Source organism: Neoarius graeffei, chromosome 6 (assembly GCF_027579695.1).
Source record: "Neoarius graeffei isolate fNeoGra1 chromosome 6, fNeoGra1.pri, whole genome shotgun sequence".
Lineage (NCBI taxonomy): Eukaryota > Metazoa > Chordata > Actinopteri > Siluriformes > Ariidae > Neoarius > Neoarius graeffei.
The window spans coordinates 50319035-50344212 of record NC_083574.1 but is presented as its reverse complement, the minus strand read 5'-3'; positions in this window follow the sequence as shown (position 1 = coordinate 50344212).

Below are 25178 nucleotides of genomic sequence, written 5' to 3'. Positions count from 1 at the left end.
TCCGTCCCAGGCAAGATAATAAGTACTAAATGGCAATTTGAAAACAAAAGGGTTGTCTCTGACTTTTGTGCAGTTCTGTACTGATATTATATTTTATCATTTCAAGCATATAACTTCACAAGCTGAGCATTCAAAGAAGAAAAAGTGGTCCAGGCTGATTTGTAAGGTTTTTGTTTATCAGCAGTTGTTACTCATGCTCGTTGCTATGATACCCCTAAATTAGTTCTGGTGAAACCACTTGCAACCAGATAATTAGTAGACCGGAGTCACATAATTAGAAGAATGGAGTCCACCTGTGGGCAATTAAAGTATCACATGATCTCAATATAAATATGCCTATTCCTGGAAGGTCCCAGAGTTTATAAAGGAATATCTCATGGGCTTTGTCCGAAATCACTTACTCATTCACTACTACCTACTCACCATATAGGGAATTACTATATAGAGGACTATATAGTGAGCTCATTGGTAAAAAAAAAAAAAAAACACTTTCAAACACTACTCCGCTGCGCTGTTATTTATGTCATTACTGTCACATAATTAAAACGTGCCAGATTCGTCGGCTGGTGGGTTTTCAAAATAATAAATACAGGCATGTGCTTTTGTGGGCGGCACGGTGGTGTAGTGGTTAGCGCTGGCACCTCACAGCAAGAAGGTCCGGGTTCGAGCCCTGTGGCTGGCGAGGGCCTTTCTGTGCGGAGTTTGCATGTTCTTCCCGTGTCCGCGTGGGTTTCCTCCGGGTGCTCCGGTTTCCCCCACAGTCCAAAGACATGTAGGTTAGGTTAACTGGTGACTCTAAATTGACTGTGAATGGTTGTCTGTGTCTATGTGTCAGCCCTGTGATGACCTGGTGACTTGTCCAGGGTGTACCCCGCCTTTCGCCCGTAGTTAGCTGGGACAGGCTCCAGCTTGCCTGCGACCCTGTAGAACAGGATAAAGCGGCTAGAGATAATGAAATGAGATGTATTTTTGTGATAAATACATATTATACTGAGCATATTTCCCACATTAATAAATACAAAGTTATTTGTGTTTGCTGCGTCTTTCAGTTCTTTTAAATCAAGACAGAATACTTTCTTCTTTGCTGCTGCCTTTTATTAAATCAAATTTGAGGTTTGTGATTAATTCCTTGCTCTGCACTGTAACTTTTATTCTTGTATTTTATGTCTTATTCTATTTTAGCTTATTTTCTATTCTCTTACTAATTTTAATTGTACTTGAATGTTGGTTTATAATGTCTTTCTTCCTCTGTCCATTCACCCTAAAATGCTTTTTTTTTTCTTTCAGTGCAACCGCAATGCATGATGGTATATATTGCTCGGTTAGTGACCACTGGTTGTACACTACTTTTCATAATGCATTGTGGGATACTATGAGTCCACTACATAGGGTGTAATCATTCTCACTATACATTCGGACAGTACTACAAAATGGCAAAGTCACTGTATAGTCCACTATATAGTGAGTGATTTTGGACACAGGGTTGAAGACCAAGGAGCTAAACAAATCCAGGACAAAGTTCTATAAACTCTGTATACAGGAGGCCATCCATCAAAAGTCAGTGAGCAGGTAAGGAGCTCAAAGGCATGTTGGAGACTCAGCAACCATATGCAGAAAGATTCTCTGGTCTGATGAGATCAAAACAACTTTTTGCTTTGGCAGAAATCCAACACTAGGTCATAACCACAAGAATGCCATCGCCAAAGTGAAGCATAGTAGTGGTAGCTTCTTTTTATGATTTTTTTAATCGCAGAAATTGGGAAACTGGTCAGGGTTGAGAGCGAGATGGATGGTGCTAAATACTAGGCAAGCCAAGAAGAAAACCAGTGTTCCAGTAGCTGCAAGAGACTTGAGGCTCACCTTCCAATAGGACAACAGACCAAACCAAAGCTACAAAGCTACTGGAGTGGTTCAAATCCAAAAACATGAATGTGTTAGAATAGCCCAGTCAAATGAGAATCTGTTGCAAGACTTGTTGTTCAACAGCCTCCATCCAACATAGCCTGAGCACTTTTGATAACAATACAGTGTCTTGCAAAAGTATTCATTCCCCTTTGTGTTTATCCTTTTTTGTCACATTACAAGCTGGAATTAAAATGGATTTGGGGGGGGGGGGGGTTAGCACCATTTGATTTACATAGCATGCATGCCTACCATTTTAAAGGTGCAAATGGTTGTTTTATAGTGACACAAACAATAATTAAGATGAAAAACAAAAATCTGGAGTGTGCATGGGTATTCATCCCCTTTCGTATGACACCCCTAAATAAGAGGTGGTCCAACCAATTCACTTCATAAGTCACATAATTACTGGATTAAGAGCCACCTGTGTGCAATCAAAGTGTCACATGATCTGTCACATGATGTCTGTCTATATCAACCTGTTCTGGAAGGATCCTGACTCTGCAACACTACTGTGCAAGCAACATGAGAACCAAGGAGCACTCCAAACAGGTTAGAGACAAAGTTGTGAAGAAGTGTTGATCAGGGTTGGGTTATAAAAATATCCCAAATTTTGAATATCCCACGGAGCACCATTAAATCCATTATAGCAAAACGGAAAGAATATGGCACCACTACAAACCTGATAAGAGAAGTCCGCCCACCAAAACTCACAGACCAGGCAAGGAGGGCATTAATTAGAGCTGCAACAAAGACACCAAAGATAACACTGAAGAAGCTGCAAAGATCCACAGCGGGGATGGGAGTATCTGTCCATCGACCACTTTAAGCCATACACTCCACAAAGTGGGGCTTTATGGAAAAGTGGCCAGAAAAAAGCCATTGCTTAAGAAAACATGTCTGGAGTTTGCCCAACAGCATGTGGCAGACTACCCAAACACATGGAAGAAGATTCTCTGGTCAAATGAGACTAAAATTTCTCTTTTTGGCCATCATGGGAAATGCCATGTGTGGCACAAACCCAACACCCTGAGAACACCAAACCCTACAATGAAGCATGGTGGTGGAAGCATCATGCTGTTGGGATATTTTTCATTTGCAGGGACAGGAAAGCTGGTCAGGACTGAAGGAAAGATGGATGGCACTAAATACAGGGCAATTCTGGAAGAAAACCTGTTTGAGTTGGCCAGAGGTTTGAGACTGGGACAAATGGGCCTTTTCCACTACCCTTTTTCAGCTTACTTCAGCTCACTTCAGCCCAACATGGCTCGCGTTTCGACTACCTCAGAGCAGCACGACTGAGCTCACTTCAACCTTACTCAGCACCCAAAACTCGCACGGTTTTGGAGTAGGGCTGAAGTGAGCCCAACCGAGCCGAGTGGGGCTAGGGGCGTGAGGAGACACTCCCCTGTGCACTGATTGGTGAGGAGGAGTGTCCTCACATGCCCACACACGCCCCGCGAGCACGCTGGGATCTGTAAACACCGTAAACCCGGAAGAAGAAGAATTCTCTTTCTGAAGCCTTATGCGCCTCGCCTCATCTATACGCTCTTGCCAGTATCTGTTGGTGTTGTCGGTGACAACAAGCCACAGCACCAAGACCAGCAACACTAACGACTCCATGTCCTCCATGTTTATTGTTTACTATCTGGGTCGTGAGACTACCGCTTAAAAGGTCACTGATGTCACTGTTTGCACCGCCTAACGACATCACGTGACGTCCACCCACTTTCACTAACTCCACCCAATGTGTCCACCCACTTCCAGCCAGCACGGTTCAGCGCGGTTGTAGTCGAAATGCAACCCCAACAGCCCCACTCAGCTCGACTCAGCCCAACTCAGCACCGCATGGCTCAGCCCAACTCAGCTGCGTTGGTACAATGACCCTAAACATACTGTTCAAGTTACACTGGAGTGGTTTAAAGGGAAACATTTAAATGTCTTGGAATGGCCTAGTCAAAGCCCGGACCTCAATCCAATTGAGAATCTGTGGCATAACTTGAAGATTGCTGCACACCAATGCAACCCATCTAACTTGAAGTAGTTGGAGCAGTTTTGCCTTGAGGAATAGGAAAAAAATCCCAGTGGCTAGATGTGCTAAGCTAATAGAGACATACTACAAGAGACCTGAAGCTGTAATTTCAGCAAAAGATGGCTCTACAAAATATTGACTTGGGGGGGGGGGGGGGATACCTATGCACACTCCAGATTTCTGTTTTTTTTTTCATCTTAATTATTGTTTGTCACAACAAACCAACAATTTTCACCTTAAAGTTGTAGGCATGTTGTGTAAAATAAATGGTGCTAACCCCCCAAAGATCAATTTTAATTCCAGCTTGTAATGCGACAAAACAAGACAAACACAAAGAGTGATCAAGACACTGTAATAGATAAAATGATCAGGATCCAGGTTGCAGCCTAAGTATTGGTGGAAAATCTAGTATTTTTCCTGGGGGTGAATACATATACAAACACCACATCTCTGCTTTTTTGTTAAATAACCATTGTTTCACAATAAAAAACACAAGTTGTATTGTCAAATGTTAGATATAATGTGTAAATCAAATGGTAAACCTCTCAACTAATTCCATTTGAATTTCAAGATGAACAAACTATAAGACTGGAAAATGTATTCAACAAACTACAAAATGTGTTCCAGGGTGTGAATATTTATGCAAGGCCTGTACCAAGTCTTAATAGGCCTTAAGAGGGCATTATTTAAGGAAATGATGGCTTTGTAAATGAATATGTATGCATGCAGCGAGAGAACCCTGAGAGTGCAAAAAAGCCTCTACCCTGGCAGCTGATATCTCACTAAATGAAAGCCTCCAGCTCCACTGACAGGAGAAAGAAGTGTGAGAGAAACAGAAAGAGATGTTTAAAGGTGTTGTGGGTGTGGGGCTCAAAGAAAAATCTTTGCATTGAAGAACAGGGTTGGATTTTTTTTCTTTGTGTAGCGCCCCCTACAGTAGACTACGCCACCCCTTGACTTTACACCCTTAGAGCAAGGGGAACTCTGTCCCAAGAATCCACAAGACAAGAAGTTTAGAAAAAGTATAAAAAAATAAAATTTTTATTAAATATACATTAAAACTCATGCAAAGTGTTGCAAGAGGTTAAAACACAAATAAACAAATATGCTGGGGGGGGGGGGGGGAGAACTCCTACACTACCTGGCCAGGTTACCAGCCTACTTAACAGAACGGTGGCCACACTAAGGGCCAGTCTCCATATACACACATGAAGGGAAACAAACCCCTAGAGCAGCACACAAATAGTCCAGAGTATTCACACACTGCAACCCCTGTTACACACGAGAGGGGGAAACAAACCCTTAAGGTAGCACACAGTGAAGAGTTAAGCACACTTAATCAGATAGAGCTCACACACACACATTGTAACACTCAAGTGACTGGTAGCAAGAGGAGACTGCATGCCCATATACAAACGCTAATAGCTAACAGGGCTGGGCCAGAACCGGGTGCTAAGGAGATATGGTAAGGGGGAAACAGACAAATAAAGGGAACAAACAAAAACAAACAAGAAAAGAAATACCCCCCCTCAGCCTGTGGATCACTGTTCAAATCAGTTATTCATCCCTCTGGCCACCAGGACAGAGGGGGGGACCACTACAGAGACAGAAAATCAAAATGCAGCAGCAGCAGCTAGCACCATACACTCACACACCCTTCATACATTCAGTAAAAAATAACTTAAAAGAGAACAGCAGCTGAGCAGCGCAGCAAAGGAATCTGTGACTATATTACGTTACACACACACATAGTCTAAAAGGCTCCGGAGACAACCCCACTACTCAGGCCGCCACTTGTTGCACACCATAAACACGCGTAGGCAGTCGTGCCTCCGTCGACAATCGCACTAATCAGGCAAACGTTGACTTATTAAGCACGAACAACATTCCTGCACCAGGTAGTGGGGAGAAGCGTGGGGAGAAGGCTCCCGGGTACTCCTCCCTAGACTTACTTGTGAAAATGCCACCCAAACGCCACAGCTAACTCAGCTCAGAGCCAACACAACTCAGAGCTAAAACGCCACCAACCACAAAGCTCAGAGCTAACGTAAGAGGAAAACTAGCTGACAAGGACCCCGGGTGTCTATACAGATGCCAATGCCTAATTACGGACCAATCACATCCATGCTAAAGACAGCACATACACAGGAGGAGGGGAAAAAATAGAAAAAGGGAAACGAATGACAGAACTACTCTGTTCTCATTCCTACATGCTACAATCACCCCCTCCAATTGAATCGGCGGCCCGACGATCGCAGCTTATACTTCTTCATGGTGGCCCTCCTCTCATGGGCCACCCTCCCCACTGGCTATGACAGTGCTTTGTGGGAGACGGTGGGGATTAGAATGGCAGCCTGCTGTGGCTCGGGTAGTACGCCACAAAGACAAGGGCGCATCTTTCAGTGGACCAGGCATCTCATCTGCGGATGGGGCTCTAGGTGGCAGCAGGGTTTCAGACGGCCGGGTTTCTTCGTGGTCCGCTCCAGTTCGAGGCATGGGCTCATGGGGTGCCAGATCTTCAGACAGGGGTTCCCCCGCTCCCAGGGCCGGGTGTCTGACTGGAACTGGGTCCTCTTGGGGCCTCCCCCCACCGTACATCACCACCATGCCATCAGCTGGGTCCAAGTCTGTGGGAGTAGGGTTTATTTCCACACGTTCTCCATTTGTCCGCATCACAGGGTGGACGCCCCCAGTTGTCTCTGGCTGCCACCCCTCTGGCACTGCCCTTAGCTCAGTCCGATGAACTTGCCGGCAGGGTCCCCCACCCAAGGGAGCCACTGTATAGACAGTACCTACACTACGTAGTACCTGGAACGTGTTGGCATGCCAATGGTCTTGGATCTTGTTCCAACCCTGGGCATGATTACGCAGCAGTACCAGCTGGCCCTCATGAAACCCGGCATCCTTCACTTGGTCATTGTGCCCTTGATTCTGCCTCCGTGCCTGGTCAGCGGCCCGCTGCCTGACATGTTCTTGGGTCATGTTTATGCTCTGCTGGTGCTTTTGGATCCACTCCTCCAAGCTGTCAAGCTCATGAGGTGTGCCATTGTTGCCGAGGAGAAAGTCCACAGGCAGCCTGGGGTGCTGCCCAAACATTAGGAAATACGGTGAGTGGCCCGTTGTCTGGTGAGGGGTGGTGTTGTAGGTGAGCTGGGGCAGGTGATGGGGCCATCAGTGCTTCTCGGCCACTGGTAATGTGCGTAACAGGTCATGTAATGTCCTGTTGAACCTTTCGCACTGACCGTTTCCTTGTGGGTGGTAAGGTGTTGTTCTGCTTTTCTGAATTCCGTACATCTGACAGAGCTGTTTAATCACCAGGCTCTCAAAATTCCGCCCTTGGTCAGAGCGTATCCGCGCTGGTGGGCCAAATCTATGGAACCACTGCTGCACTAGGATACGGGCTACGGTGGTCGCTCTCTGATCTTGGGTCGGGATGGCCTGGGCATACTTTGTGAAAACGTCAGTGAGGACAAGCACATTCTCTCTGCCATCGCTTGCAGGGTCTAGGGATGTGAAGTCCATGGCCAGAATTTCATTTGGCCGACTCGCTTGCAGTGTGCCCCAGTAGGCCCGCACCTTTGGTAGTACCGCCTTTCCCAGCACACACCTCTGACACCTCTGGCACCACTGCTCCACATCTCGGGCCATGTTTGGCCAAAAACAACGGGCTCGCAGGAATTGAAGGGTCCTTTCGGCTCCTTGATGGCCCTGATCATCATGCACACCCCGCAGCACTTCCTCCTTTAGGCATTGGGGCAGCAGCAGTTGGAGCACTTCAGGACCACCACTCGAGGCTTGAAAAGGCGGTACATCACTCCCTCGTGTTCCACCAGCCAGTCCCACTGACAGAGAAGAATCCAGCTGGCCTGTGGCAGCGACTCACGCTCTTCCGTACATGGCCACTGCCCCCGTTGATGGTGCCGACGGACAGGCCCAATAACAGAATCAGCCTCCTGCAGGTTCTGAAGATCTTGGGGCATAAGCCCTGGCAAGGCAGTCACCTCTTTACAGTGGCCCCCCAGAGCCGAAGGCTGACATCTCGCAGCCAAGGCAACCAGTCCTGGCACCGCAGTGCCAAAAGTGAACCGCTCCAAGTACTGCCTGGACAGGGCGTCAGCATTCTGATTATTCCTGCCGGGGCGGTACTTGATGACGAAATTAAAAGAGGCAAGCTGTGAGGCTCATCGTTGCTCGAGTGCACCCAGCTTCGCCGTCTGCAGATGGCTAATCGGGTTGTTATCAGTTAAGATGGTGAACTGGTTCCCGAGCAGGTATTCTCGGAACTTCTCTGTAACTGCCCACTTTACTGCCAGGAGCTCCAGCTTCATGGAGCTGTAGTTTTCCATGTTCCTCTCTGTCGGCTTAAGCCCACGGCTGGCAAACGCCACTGGTCGGACCTTTCCACCATGCTCCTGCGACAAGATGGCCCCAAGCCCCCCATGGCTAGCATCCACCTCCAGGATGAAAGGCTTCTGGAAGTCAGCGTAGGCCAACACAGGGGCAAAGGTAAGTTTCCTCTTCAGGGACTGAAAGGCATCCTCACAAGACTCATCCCACGCCTCGCCTAGAGGAATGGGCAGAGTCTTTCCTTTCTGCCGAGGCCCACTGAGCTTTCCCACCAGTTGGCGTAAGGGGGCTGCAACCTTGGAGAAGCCCTCCACAAAATGGCGATAATAACTCGCAAAGCCCAGGAAGGACCGGAGCTCGGCAAGGTGGCCTGGATGCCTCCACTCCTTCACGACTTCAATTTTTGATGGATCAGTGGACACCCCCTCAGCAGAGACCACGTGCCCAAGATAGCTCACCTCATGTTGAAAGAATTTGCATTTTGACAGCTTAGCCTTCAATCCTTGCTTCTCCAGCCTCCGGAACACTTCCTCCAGTCGTTCGAGGTGTTGTTCGACAGTGGTGGAGAAAATGATAACGTCATCTAAATACAGGAGAACAGATTGGTAGCGACAATCTCTGAATATACGCTCCATGAGGCGTTGGAAGGTACTGGGTGCATTGCAGAGGCCAAACGCCATTCTATTAAATTCAAAAAGGCCAAATGGTGTGCAGAAAGCAGTTTTATACTTGTCCTTCTCTGCCACTGGAACCTGATGGTAACCACTCGCAAGGTCTAATGTGGAAAACCACTTGGCCCCTGACAATGCATCCAGCAACTCCTCTATCCTCGGGAGGGGGTAAGCATCACAGCGAGTCTTGGAGTTTAACTGGTGATAATCAAAGCCTAAGACTCCCGTCCTTCTTGGTCACAAGGACAATGGGGGAAGAGTAGGGGCTGGAGCTTTCCCTAATTACTTGGCTGTCCAGGAGCTGTTGAATATGCGCCTTCACCATCTTGTACTGGGAGAGCGGAATGCGTCGGTACGGTTGGCGATCAGGGGCATCGTCTAACAGAGGGATCTCATGAGTGATAAGTGAAGTGCAGCCTAGATCTGCCTCGCTCTGGGAGAATATACTGCTGTACTTGTTGAAAAGGGACTGGGCTTGGGCAGCCTGTGGCTGAGTTAGACCAACAAAGTCTTGTACAGGGGCAGGGGTAGCGGCAGGCGGGGGCACTTCTTGAGCCGATACATAAGCGTAGCATTTCTCCCAGGAGGGGTCTACAGTGATGGGTGTACTTCGGACAGGGGCCGCCATCACAGCCTGCACCGTGCCGATGACACGACGTGGGGGGAGCCACACTTCAGCCTTGTTGACGTTCACCACTGGTGCATACAGGAGTCCCTTACAGGCACAGACGAGGGTGGGTGACATCAAGAGACCCTCCGGCAATTGTTCCTCCTCAAAACTGGGTGGCTCCAGCAGGAAGTCCACTGTCTCCAGATGGGGACATGAGACTGGGACCATAGTGAGTGCACCCGCCTTGAGGCAGATTGACGCCTTCCCTTGGACTCTGACCCTAAAGGGCTTGATGGCGTTGATGACTGCCTTGATCCTCTCACACTGCTTCAAAGCTTGTCGAGCCACCGGGCCTGCCGATTCAATCAGAGGGGAATGAAAGAGCTGGGAGCCTAACTGTTCAAAAAGGGCCTGATAACATTCTCCCAGTACATTCATACCCAAGATACCTGGTATGGCTGTCTTACGGTAAATAGACACGGCATCCTCAGGGTCCTTGACTATCAGCTTACACTCTTTCCTCTGCAAATGTACAAAATGTTCATTAAAATAACTCTCAGTAATGGTGGTGACCATGGACCCAGTATCCACAAGGCAAGGAACAGCTACCCCCCCCCCATACTGACATTTAAAACAGGACATTTCCCCACTAACTGGCTACGAGAGGGCAAACAAACAGAGCCAGATAGCTTCTCCCCCAGTGTATGGCTCTGTACACTGGGCGGCTCTAGTTTCCCGGCAAGCTGGTGGTGCCAACCACCGGAGGCGGGGGCTGTGCGGAGGTATTATCAGAGGATGGCGGAGGGGTGAGCCTACTAGCTAGGGGACGAGAGGCCTGACAATAGCGAGCTATATGCCCTGGTTGTTCACATTTAAGACAGACTGGTCGCCCGTCTGGCGCCCACCTATAGCGACCCCCCCTGTATGGCTGGGAAGCAGGGTTTTTTGTATGCGGCTGTCCCAAATGTTTCACTAGCAAATCTATCTGGGCTTGTTGTTTTAACACCAAATCTTTCAATTCGGCTAGCTCCGAGGTCTGGGTGAGCGTGGCCTCACATTGAGATGTGTACTGGACTTCACTGTTACGCGCCACAGTGCGATGGCTCCGATCACGCCCCATCTGGCCCTCCTCCACCCACCTAATGGCCTCCCGCCGCACATCCAAAATCATCCACCTCTCATTATCCCGCACCAACTTCTTAAGGTCTCTTCGCAAGGTAGAGTCATAAACATTTTCACAGAATTGGTCCCTCAAAACTAAATCTGGATTAGTAATACAGTCACTTTTTGACATTTTAACCTTCTCCATGAGTTCCATTAGTGCATGTGAAAATTCAAACAAAGACTCATTTTCCTTTTGTTTCCTATCAAAAAAACGCTGTTGCCATAGTACATAAGATTTTGCACAACCATAAACCTCTTTTAAAATTTTGACAATTTCTACAGGGTCTTCTCTAGTAGCTGTGGGCCGATACTTAATTTCATTCCGGGCTTCGCCCTCAAGGTGATCATACAAAAACATAGCTTTCTCATGATTGGACATGTGTCTTGACCGAATACAGCTCTCGGCCTCCTCGACCCATTCTTCAACAGACAAAGACCCACCCACAGAAGCACCAGAAAATTTTGGACACTGCCTCTCTCTGGGGATGTACAATATCTGCTCGCGTTGCCCAGACTGAGCACTGTCACCTCTGACATTCAAAAGTCTTTGGTTCTCGGCTTGAAGCTGCTCCAGGCGATCTTGTAGCTGCTGGAGCTCCGTCATCTTCTTGTCAGCTGCTGTTCTCTACACTCACACACACACGCAAACACACACACTGCTGCGCCAAAAACAAACAAACACAGAAAAAACCCCTAATGCAACACTTCACAGGAATCGTCCTGCTGGCTACGCCAAAGTTGTAGCACCCCCTACAGTAGACTATGCCACCCTTTGACTTTACACCCTTAGAGCAAGGGGAACTCTGTCCCAAGAATCCACAAGACAAGAAGTTTAGAAAAAGTATAAAAAAATAAAATTTTTATTAAATATACATTAAAACTCATGTGAAGTGTTGCAAGAGGTTAAAACACAAATAAACAAATATTCTGGGGGGGGGGAAGAACTCCTACACTACCTGGCCAGGTTACCAGCCTACTTAACAGAACGGTGGCCACACTAAGGGCTAGTCTCCATATACACACGTGAAGGGAAACAAACCCCTAGAGCAGCACACAAATAGTCCAGAGTATTCACACACTGCAACCCCTGTTACACACGAGAGGGGGAAACAAACCCTTAAGGTAGCACACAGTGAAGAGTTAAGCACACTTAATCAGATAGAGCTCACACACTCACACTGTAACACTCAAGTGACTGGTAGCAAGAGGAGACTGCATGCCCATATACAAACACTAATAGCTAACAGGGCTGGGCCAGAACCGGGTGCTAAGGAGATATGGTAAGGGGGAAACAGACAAATAAAGGGAACAAACAAACAAAAACAAACAAGAAAAGAAATACCCCCCCTCAGCCTGTGGATCACTGTTCAAATCAGTTACTCATCCCTCTGGCCACCAGGACAGAGGGGGGGACCACTACAAAGACAGAAAATCAAAATGCAGCAGCAGCAGCTAGCACCATACACTCACACACCCTTCATACATTCAGTAAAAAATAACTTAAAAGAGAACAGCAGCTGAGCAGCGCAGCAAAGGAATCTGTGACTATATTATGTTACACACACACATAGTCTAAAAGGCTCCGGAGACAACCCCACTACTCAGGCCGCCACTTGTTGCACACCATAAACACGCGTAGGCAGTCGTGCCTCTGTCGACAATCGCATTACTCAGGGTAACGTTGACTTATTGAGCACGAACAACATTCCTGCACCAGGTAGTAGATAATGCCGCAAGCATGGGGAGAAGGCTCCCGGGTACTCCTCCCTAGACTTACTTGTGAAAACGCCACCCAAACGCCACAGCTAACTCAGCTCAGAGCCAACACAACTCAGAGCTAAAACGCCACCAGCCACACAGCTCAGAGCTAACGTAAGAGGAAAACTAGCTGACAAGGACCCCGGGTGTCTATACAGATGCCAATGCCTAATTACGGACCAATCATGTACGTGCTAAAGACAGCACATACACAGGAGGAGGAGAAAAAAATAGAAAAAGGGAAACGAATGACAGAACTACTCTGTTCTCATTCCTACATGCTACATTTGCTTTCTGCAGCTGTGGATACACTTGACTACAAGATAAGATGTGATATGCTGTATGGTTTATGTTAGTGGAACATTTCTACTTTCACATTATCCAGCCAAGCCTCCTGATTCAAGTCACTTGAGCAAAGAAGAAAGTTGTAGTAAATACACTATATGGCCAAAAATATGTGGACACCTGACCATCACCCTTCATATGTACTTGTTAAACATCCCGTTCTATAATTAGTCCCTTTTTACTGCTATCCACCAGATTTTGGAGCATGGCTGTGGGGATTTGCCTGTTCAGCCACATGAGCATTAGTAAAGTCATGCACTGGTATCATGCAAGGAAGCCTGGTATATAATTGGCATTCCAGTTCATCCCAAAGGCGTTCAGTGGGGTTGAGGTCAGGGTTCTGTGCAGGCCAGTGGAGGTCTTTCACTTCAACCTTGACGAACCATGTCTTCCTAGACCTTGCTTTGTGCCTAAAGGTTTGGGTCTGGCACCTTAGTTTTAGTGAAGGGGACTCTTAATGCTACAGCATGCAAAACATTCTATGATTTTGTGCTTCCAATTTTGTGGCACCACTTTGGGGAACACTCATACACAGGTGTGATGATCAGGTGTCCACATACTTTAGTTCATATAGTGTATGACATTTCTTGGTAATAGTGTCATAAATAAGGGAGGGAAGACCTGCACCCTTAGAAATTCATAGACGTACATACCTTGACATGCATGTGTAATACCTGTAAGACATGATAATGAGAGCCAGTACTTAAAAAGGGTTAAAGGTTTAGTTTAACTTTGGAAGAAGAAGCCTTTATTTGTCACATGCACACTCAAGTACAGTGAAATTTGTCCTCTGCATTTAACCCATCTGAAGCAGTGAACACACGCGTGCACACCCACAAGTTGGGGGTTAGCTGCCTTGCTCAAGGGCACTTCAGCCCAAGGCCGCCCCATGTTAACCTAACTGCATATCTTTGAACTGTGGGGGAAACCCACACAGACACAGGGAAAACATGCAAACTCCACACAGAAAGGCCCCCATCAGCCACTGGGCTCGAACCCAGAACCTTCTTGCTGTGAGGATACAGTGCTAACCACTACACCACTGTGCTGCCCATGGCATGGTTCTAAAGCAAAGTTCCCACAACGTTGACTGGATGATAGGGTCCATCCAACAGTGTCCAAAACAACAAAGACTGTTACAGATGCTAAAAGAACCTTGGACCTCCAGGATGCCACATCACATAGCCTACATCAATAATCTGGAATATAACTGACCACTGAGCCCCTGACTGTGTTTATCAGTAATGGGAGAAGTACTGCTATTGAGTGATGAAGGACTTTTTGTATGTTCTTTTCCCCTGTTGAATATGATAAGATTAGAAACAAAAGTGCACTGTAAACCACAGTGGGTTAACATTAAACTGTGTACAAAATAGTCAAATTAGTATGATGTTAATGCAGAACACAAATCAGTCCATTAGGAAACACATCTTTAGACACACACTGAATTCCAATGAAGTTTGGCACAGGTTGGAATTTAGTCAGAAAGCTAAATTCTAAAAATCCTCAGCCTTCTGAGAGATTCTTGAATCCTTAATGTCTAAATAGAAAAAAAAGCGACTCGCAATTTTGTCTGACAAAATTAAAAAAGCCTGAAAAAAACAACTTCTTTTTAACAATATTTTAGTTCGTACATCCTTCTGAATGGAAAATGCAACTGTATACCATATTTTAAGCTCAAATATTTTGGATCCAGAGCCAATCAGATGCAAGGCAGGAGAATTCTTAGGTTTCATGTGGCGTCACATCCGCCTCATTAGTTATTCAAAACTTTAGCTGGTGGTCTACCAAAGCTCAGTTGACAAAGCGTTTGTACAGAGAAGGTACATTGCTCGCATGAAAAATGCCTTACGCTTGTGTTGTTTTAGGTTGTTCGAATCGATCAAACGGTGAAACTCATAAAAGTTTCTTCAGGGTTCCCCGTGAACTAATAAAAAAGAATGAACGAACACAGGATTTCACAAAAAGATGTCGAGAAAGGTGGTTTTTGAACCTCTCACTGAAATCAAAGCATGCTCGAGTTTGCAGTGTTTCTTCGTGAAAGGTTTGTATATCCTCTCAGCTGTTGTTAGTGTTTTCCAATTACTTTTCTTGCTATGTGTCATTGTTTTACGGTACTTTTTTTAAAGTCACAAAGCCATACAGTTACGTTGTGCCATCATCACTTCTCCGTCTTTAAAGGGGTTTCTGATGATCTTTGTGAATGATTTACCTGAGAGATAAGAGCCAACACAAGTGAGAATCAAGTGAACTGTTGTTTGTTTACACTTCAACTTGCAGCGCTTCATTGTAAAGATGCGAAAGAAAAGCTTAAAAAACAACAACATACTTACACGGGCAAAAACAATACAGGATTCATTCAGCAGCGACTTGATACCGAGGTCCTTTACCCAGCCACATACAAAAAAGTCGTAAGCCTCCATACTCTTTTACACTTTCATCTGTTTTGCGGTGTAGAAGGATGTTTGCAACACCAGATAGTTCGAGATGCCGGGGAACTCGACTGAAGGGTAGTTTTCGAGATCGTATGACAAATCCTTCTTTCCCAGACTGTAGGGGTCGATTCCATTGCACATAGCAATCTTCTGAATATATCTAAAGTGAGCAGTGGCTTCTAGATTACGAGCGTACTCTGATAAGTTATCGCTAATTGTTTGCACTAAACAGCCGTTTTGGTTTGCTTGACCACCAGCAGTTTTACCAAAAGTGAAATTACTAAGAAAAGTCATGTGACTGAAACCCAAGAATTCACCCTAGATTGGACACCAGTGCATCACGAAGGGCCATTCATACACAAATTCACACACTTATTCACACCTCTGGGCAATTTGGCATAGCCAATACACCTACCTGCATGTTTTTAGACAGTGCTTGGAAACTGGGGAACCAGGAGAAAACCTACACAGACATGAGAACATGCACAGAAAATCTGCACAGACATTAACCCAAGCTTAAGATCAATCTAGGAGCCTGGAGCTGTAACACTACCATGTCACCTTGAATCAGTTATTTGTTTGCTGTAATTTTGGTGACAGTGATTGTATAGAAGTTTTTTTTTTCCTTTGGTAACAAGAGTCCAAAGTCATGGGAGTTTATAGGCATCTTCTGATTTTCAGAACACTTAAAAAAAAAAATGCTGCACATTTGGGATAAAAGTTGAATTTACTTCGACTACTTACTTAAACTTTTAAGACTTAGACAATTGCACTCTGAAAGCTTCTTTCTGCATGTTTTTTGTTGATTTGAATAATTTATGAGTTTTTATTTCAGTCTACTGATTTAAAGGTAATCAAAGGAGGCTGTAATTAATTCCTGAAGAAGACCTTTCAACATTGCTCCAGGGCTCTTAGCTGGAATTTACATTTGTAATGGTTTCCCACAAACCTCAACTTCTCTTCTAGCTTTTCAGTTGGTCTCTACATAGCTAATATTTAAATGCAAAATATATTTATTCCCAATGAACACACCCCATTCCTTATATCTTGTTACTATGGGTTGTGACTGAAAAAAAAAAAAGCTCTAAACCCTTGGAAAAGATCAAATAAAATGCACTGTATAAAAATAAAAACACATCCTGTTTCTGTTAATGCTCACACATATGTAGACCACCATGTGTGTTCGGATGCAAGCGACAATATTTAATCAAGGATACTGACAACATTCCAGTTGATTTAATATTCAAATTGAATTAGTATTACCTTAACTTGTTACATTTCAACATGGTTATCCATCAAACACTGTTTAATTACTGCTAAACAAACACTTGGAGGGCTGGCTGTGGGCAACGTGCCTGGAATGGTTATCACAAGATGGTCTGTGTATTATAAGAGCACAGGGAGTTACTGAGTGCTGTGACTGACACACGCATTTTATGGATGAGTTCCCTGAGGCTCGCTGGGAATATCTGTCTAACTGCAGCTGCTTGAGGATTGAATTAGCCTTTTGATCCACTAATCAATTTGGAAAGGGGGTAAAATTAACAGTGGAGTTCCTTACTTATCAACAAGAAGGAAGTAAATCACTTTGGGCTATTGGCACAGTAGAACAAAAATGCCTTAGTTGGATATGTTCCCTTGGGTCTACAGGCTAGTACATAAAAACATCCTTTTGTTACTCTTCATGAATCATAATGCTCAATTTTAATGTATTAATAATGAGAGCTTTTTTTTAATTGATGGATAAATGATGTCATTTTCTTATAATTGCAAGTATAACATCCATATTTATTCATCACTATTAAAAACATTCTCTGCCATTATAAAAGGTCATCTTTACCCCATACGACTCATTACAGGGCAGAGCTAAAGCATTTCCGATGAGCCAGAGCACTTGCAGACAAAGTAGATGAGTCAGTAATGGTGACACAAAGCCCTGAGAGGAACCGAGGTGATTAATGGGGAGTGAATATGAGTCACAGCAACTTTACACATTGTACTGACCAGGAAACTGGGTCACACTAAAGACTTTTGAGATCCTGAAAAAGACTAAAATAAAAAAAAAATGCACCTGAATGAAATTGAGCTTTTCCTGGGTCACACACACACACACACACACACACACACACACACACACACACACACACACACACACACACACACACACACACACCAGAAAATACAGAATCACCCATGTCTTTGACTTGAGTTCATGCATCCATTAAGAATAGTGATAAATACCAGTGGTCCCAAGAGGATGAGCACTTGTTTTGCTTTGCACATAACATGTTTTATGCATTAAATACTTGACATCTGAACTCATGGAGTTAAAATGATTTAAATTTGAATCACATTTTAGGTACAATTAATCCTTACCTGGTTTTGAGGTCAAATTGATGAATATTTATTTATTTGCGGAAACGTGTCTTAACCTCTAATGGCATCTTATTACATTTCATTAGTCTACATAGCAGAGGCTTATTTGACTCTCCAAGTCATTACTTCTCAAGACTTGACCTATATTGATTTAGTAGCACAGAGGGGAGTTAATGATGTCATTAAGTAGATAAACAAAAACAAAGCTGATTGAGATTGCATAAATTTTTTTAGCTATATTGTGGGCATATTTTAAAATGTATTTTATATTATTTTAGTTATCTAAAAAATTAATTAAATGAATATTCTAAAAAACAAAAACTAAGCAAAGCTTGTTTAAACAAAGTGTCTTTTGAAAGTCTTTAGTACTGGTACATCAAAACAAACAAACAAACAAACAAACAAACAAACAAACAAACAAACAAACAAACAAACATAAAATAAGGAAATGTAATTTACAGAAACCTTCACAATCCTGTGTGTCCAACATGTGGTAATCATGATTCTGCACATTTTTTTTTTTTTAATGATTGGGACCAAATAATCATTTTTGTTTTTATCACTGTGCAGTTAGAATTTATAATAGCCAAACAAGCATATTTGTAATCAGCAAATACATTTTTGTCATATTTGCAGTATGATAATGAATTTAATAAGCACTGCATCAGAGTGATCTGAGAGAAACTGTAATAGGAGGATCAACAGGATCCATGGTTGCAGTTGAACTGAACTTGAAACCAACAACAACACAACTTTTTGACTCTCGTTTTCTTCTGACTGGAGATTATCTGGAGGTCTTCTTCTGCTGGTATGGTGTAGTATGATGTAGTATGGCAGCTACCAGTGACTCCTTTGTATGCCTTCTACTCGGCCATGTTGAGCTACGTCCTTTGTAATTCAACTATTCAGCTGCAAGAAAGGACGATTAGCCGTTCCAACGAATGAAAAATGGTAATTCCAGGCAGTCTCAATTACTTACTGTATTTTAATCTAAAAATTGGTCTGTTACTTTCTTTAAAGCAGGGGTTCTCAATCTTTTATACTTCGAGGCCCACCTATTCATACTTGTAATGAGTCGGGGCCTATTAAAAAAGATCCCCAATTATTTTGGCTCATCTATTCTATTAGAATCTAATAATCTACTGGAAAGTGTATTAATGGGATGCAACATCACTCCCTGTTACAGATGTGAGCCCAGGAATTAAATAAATGCAATAAAAACAAAGTGTTTTTAATTGTAGGTATTGTATTTAAAACTGTATGGATGTGCCAGAAGCCAACATAAAACCCTACATGCAGGGCATTCTCAATCAAAAGGGATTAATGATCCAAAAGTGGAGTCTGGTCCAGTAACACAAGAACTTATTGCCATGTTTGTGTACAGCAAACAAGCAGGTTATTAAAACCAAGAAAGAAGTGGATATAGAAACCACTCAATGGGATTAGATCCTTACACGCTAACAAAGAAGGATTTTTTCTGTGAGTTGGAAAATTATCCATCCGTTGAGTTCCTCAACATCTCAATTTACCTGGTGCTGCAGACATTGTTCTACACGGACAAACAGATGAAAACCTGGAAGAACATGGAGGCGTATAACTTTTTATATGTGGCTGGGTTAAAGATCTGGGGATCAGGACACTACAAGATAGATGGCGGTAGACAGTTCTACAGTAAGTGCAGGAAGGGTGTTTATTAGCAGGCGTGATATTTACAAAAATGAAACACAAACAAAAGCAAAACAGAATCATAAAGCAGAGTATTTAAACATTGTTATAAACATGGCTTGAAACAAATGTGACTGTGATAATGATGATGATACCTCACAAAGCCTCTGTGAAAACAGCATCTGTGTCTGTATCTGCTGATTGCGCTCAAATCAGTATTAGGTGTTTCCCATAACGACTGGGTCCCAAGAACGTGCACCACGCATTGCGTGAGTGTGGCTGCTAGAGCTGTGCCAGACTCAAGCGCATGAAGGCATGACAGTTAAGTGTTCACCTGCTGTGTGACCATAACTTTTAGTTCACATGTATATCACCATCAAAATGCCTCATTTTCATTGATGACCCATCGCAAAGCATTGCGAGCTGTAGTGTGACCGTAGCTTAATGAGGCAGATGTGACGTTGGATACAACCCAGCAATTGTACCCTACTACGAGTAAAAATTAGCTTCAACTTGGAAAAAAAAATTCATGGCCCACTAATGGGCTGTAGCCCAGTGGTTGAGAAACACTGTTTTAAAGGACAAACAATTGTTCTGTAAAATTAATTTTTTTTAATTGGAAAGTTAATATTTGGAAAAACTAAATTTTTAGTTTTTCCACTGTCAGGAATGCAGAAGACATAAAAATAAAAGTCAAACTTCATAAGAAGAAGTTAGGAAGTCTGACTTTTGCAGTGTTGGATGTGCTATTTAGTCAAATTTCATAATTTCATAGAGGACACGCTCATCATTTCCATCCATACAGATGAGGAGAGAGTTCCACAGACGATCCTGCAGTCAGCCCCTTTTTACCCAACTGAGCATTAAAAATTGAATATAGAATATGCACAGTAAAAAGGCTGTGCTTTTTCTGATGGATAGTTATTGATCTGTAGTTTGTGATGGAGAGCAATTGTCCAAGGGTTGTGTCTAATCAATACTGATGTGCACCAGATACATACAATACATTTTCTGACATAAAAAAATGTAAAAGGCTGAGGTGTCAATGCCAAAACTATTGATGGTAAATCATGAAAACCAAAATGGATTGACAACAACCTGACAAATACAAATCCCATTTCCAGAAAAGTTGGGATATTTTCCAAAGTGCAATAAAAACAAAACTCTGTGATTTGTTAATTCACGTGAAACTTTATTTAACTGACAAAAGTACAAAGAAAAGATTTTCAATAGTTTTACTGACCAACTTAATTGTATTTTGTAAGCATTAATGAAGATAAAATTCGATGCCTACAAACACACCACACACACACACACACACACACACACAAAAGTTGGGACAGAAGCATTATTACCATTGTGTTACATCACTTTTCCTTTTAATAACACTTTTTAATTGTATGGGATCTGAGGATACGAATTGCTGCAGTTTTGTAATTGGAATTTTTGTCCATTCTTGCTTGATACACAGCAAAATCCCCCAGTGTTGAATTAACACCCAGAGTGTTGATTTAACACCCTACTGTGTTTATATAGGTCCAATTGGACACAAATTAATTCTGAAAGTGTTAATTCAGCACGGAGGAATTTGCTGTGTACAAGACTTCAGCTGCTCAACAGTTCGTGCTCACCGTTGTCTGATTCTCCTCTTCATGATGCACCATACATTCTCAATGGGAGACAAATCTGGACTGGCAGCAGGCCAGTCAAGCACATGCACGCTGTGTCTACAAAGCCATGGTGTTTTAGCCTGTGCAGAATGAGGCCTGGCATTGTCCTGCTGAAATAAGCATGGACTTCCTGGGAAGAGATGTTGCCTTGATGACAACATATGTCTCTCTAAAATCCAAATATATGCCTCTGTGTTAATGGTACCTTCACATACATGCAACTCACTCATGCTATGGGCATTAATGCACCCTTATACCATCACAGATGCTGGCTTTTGCATCCTTCTCCGATAACAAACTGGATAGTCATGTTCACCTTTGGCACGGAGACCCTAACATCCAGTTTTCCCAAAAACAAGCTGAAATGTGGACTCATCTGACCACAGCACACATTTCCACTGTCTTTTAGTCCATCTGAGATGAGCTTGGGCCCAGAGAAATTGGCACTGTTTCTGTATAGAATTGATGAATGGCTTCCTCCTTGCGTAATACAGTTTCAAGTTGCATTTCTGGATGCAGCGGCAGACACTCAGTGCGTTTACATGCACATCCAAATAGAGCTACTGTCGGTAGTCGAGCTAAGGGTCCCAGCAGGGGTGCCAGAGAAATCCAATCCTACATGCACACAAGGAAATCGAGCTATTGTGTAAGGTACATTGTGCACCTGAGCCACAGGTGGCGCTACACGCCCCATTGTGTTGGTACACTTCCAGTTGTCGTCATGAAGAAGAGCTATTCAAGAGTATAAACAAAGTTATCAGTTCCGTGTTCACAAGAAGAACAACGACGAGGACAGCAACATCGAGATATATATATATATATATATATATATATATATATATATATATATATATATATTCAACTCCTTAAGCTGAATGAGCATGAACTCTATCTCCTCATTGCTCCAGAAGTGCACGTTTCTACTACTGTTGTCATGCCGACCGAGGCTGTTGTGTTTCCCGCTTGTGGTCTCGTCACTCGTCACTTCCGGAAGGGGCAGTGCTGAAGTAAGTAGCTCGACTACATAGCTTGATAGGGTTTACATGCACTAAGTAGCTCAGCTACAATCACATAATCTAGGTCGCGTAGCTCGATTACGAGAAATCCAGTTCGGTTCGATTTCAGCCGAGCTAAGGTGTTTCCATGGCATTTAGAACTTCGATTTCAGTCGAGCTACGGCAGAAATGTGATTTTCTCTATGTGCATGTAAACGGACTGTGTGTTAAGTGGCAACGGTATTCTGAAGTACTCCTGAGCTCATGTGGCTATATTTGTCACATTAGCACGACGGTTTGTCAGGCAGTGCCGTCTAAGGGTTCAGAAATCATGCACATTCAATATTGATTTCCGACTTTTCCCTTCATGCACGGAGATGTCTCTAAATTCTGTGAATCTTATCACAATATTATGTACTGTAAATTTTGAAAGACCTACATTGTCTTGAATCTTCCACTGAGAAATTTTCTTTTTGAATTGACTAACAATTCTCTCAGAAATTTTGGCAGAAAGTGTGAGCCACGAACCATCCTTGCTTGCAAAGACTGAGCCTTAGGTGCTGCTCCTTGTATACCCAATCATGATACTCTCACCCGTTACCAATTAACCTGCTTATTGTTGAATCTTCCAAAATGGTGTTATTTGAATATCCTATAAACTTTTCAGTCTTATTTTGCCTCTGACCCAACTTTTTTTGAGTGTGTTAGGCATCAAATGCTAACTTTGTTTATATTTACAAAATACAATTACATTGGTCATTAAAACTGTTGAAAGTCTTTTCTTTCTCCTTTTGTCAGTTAAATAAAGGTTCACATGCATTAACAAATCACAGATCTTTTTTATTGCATTTTGGAAAATATCCCAACTTTTCTGGAAACTGGGTTTGTAATATTTTTTTCCAAAATGTTGAGGGCAGAGAAAGGATGAAAGTGAGGATGATGATACAAACTGAATTTGCTTACATAAAACTGTGTATAGGGCAGTCCAGTGGTGCAGGGGTTAGTACTGTCAGCTCATAGCAAAAAGGTTCTGGGATTGAACCTCATGGCCAACTGGGGGCTTTCTGAGCAGGATTTGCATGTTCTCCCTATGCCTGTGTAGGTCCCAAGACATGTGGATTAGGTCAACTGGCTACTCTAAATTGCCTGTGAGTGTGAATGGTTGTTTGTCTCTGTGTTCATGACCTGCCCAGGGTGTACTCTGCCTCTTGCCTGAAATCAGCTGGGATTGGCTCCAGCTTCACCTATAACCCTGACAGATAAGTGGTATAGATAATGGATGGATAGATGGAAAACTGTGTATAGCTGTCGTAAATTGTCAAACAGTATGTTCTGAGCAGTCCCATTTATCATTGGAAGGCATGTTCCATGCTCATTTGTTTTTTCTACTTTTCTATTCTACTGGTCTGTTCTACACAATTACCTGCATCATACATTCTTATTGGATTTTCTTTCTTTTTTCTTTTTGTTCATAATAAAACAACATAAATAATCATAAATATTCCTGGGCTACTACAGTACTTGTGAAAGACAACAAATCCCAACAAATATGCCTTTTATATGAACTTGGTCTCATAAATTGGGTTTGCTCAGGCAGGCAAATGATATCCAACAGTGCATAATCCACTGATCCCCTTCTGCTGCTGGTCTCCTCTTCTGTCCCTCCTCATTGTGCTCATTCTCTGCTCACGTCCTCCCCAAATGTCATGATTCATTGTGCTATTAAAAGAGATGAGTGGAAGAGTTGATGAGGGCATGGGTGCATAGAGAGGCTTTAGTCCTCTTTCCTACCACACTGCTCCCTGCTTATGCCCAACGCTCATTAGTGCCTTGGCCTGACAGTGTCTCCTGCTGCAGAGTCACCATTTTCCCCAGGTTTTCCTTGCAATCCATAGCAAAATCAGTACCTTTCCCAGGAGTGAGCTAGGGCTTTGCACTATATTAGACCTTTATTAGTGTAGAGCAGCCACTGCAGATGACATTCACAATAGGACCTGTGACATAGGTCATAGGTCCCATGCCCTCAACCACCACACTAGAAAAACAACCTCAACTCTCATGAAGACAGTTCATTTCTCAAGAAATGTCAGAGTTGCCATGGCAATACTGGTTTTCACATAATTATGTTGTTTGCACCACACAAATAAATGTCAACACTGGAAGTGATCCACTGACCTTCGGGTTGGTGTTGCCGAATCAAGCCGATTTAAAAAGGCAAGTTGCCAGCTGTCTTCACTGAACTGAAAAACTACCCTTACAGGAAATTCGCACAGACTTCACATGAGAATAACCATGATACCCATATGAATTTTACAAATGGGGTTTGTAGACACTTCACATATTAAGCTTTATCCATTTTTCACATGTGGTTTTTCCAATGCTCCATTTATTTCCAAGGGTGTTTTTCGAAATGTGATCACAAATTATTATCATGATGTCACAGATTGTCACAGCTCAATGTGTTAAGAAGCGACTTCACGTTAAAAACTTCCCACATGATAACATTATGCATATAGTCATGTGAAAAGCAGATAACCATGAGAAATGCATGATATTTTTCTTTCAATCAAAGTCCTTCCCATGCCATAAGGCACATTGGGCAGTACCAATCTCCATTTCAGTAGCCCTCGGCCTCTCGCCTATTACATAGCTAGAGTTATAGTGGGGGGGCTGGTCCTCTGGTAACCATGAGGGTTTGACTCCCTACTTATATCTGTATTGCGGCATTCCTTGGCAGATGATAGTAGTTACCATTTTTATGATGGTCTTTGGTATGACCCAACTGTGAGTAAACTCACAAGCTCCCAATTGAGAGGTGGACATGCTAACCACTAGGCCAACTAGCAATTTTTCTGTAAGGGTATTTTAAAAGATAATCTTTCAAAAGAAAGTAGGTATTTGAACATACAAGTTTTATATCATCAAAGTGTCTGACAAAAACATCATTTTCAATAAATTTTTTTTTTACAAATCTCTGAAATGTTTCTGCAGTGTATTTCTCTGCAGAGTCCTCAAAAACAAACAAACAAACAAACAAACAAACAAACAAACAAACAAACAAACAAACAAAACCAGGCATACAACATTATTTGTCAGTGTTCAGGACAGCTTATTATAGATGTATTTGTCATTTAACCTGAATCAAAATGTCAACAGGGCGGCATGGTGATATAGTGGTTAGCACTGTCGCCTCACAGCAAGAAGGTTC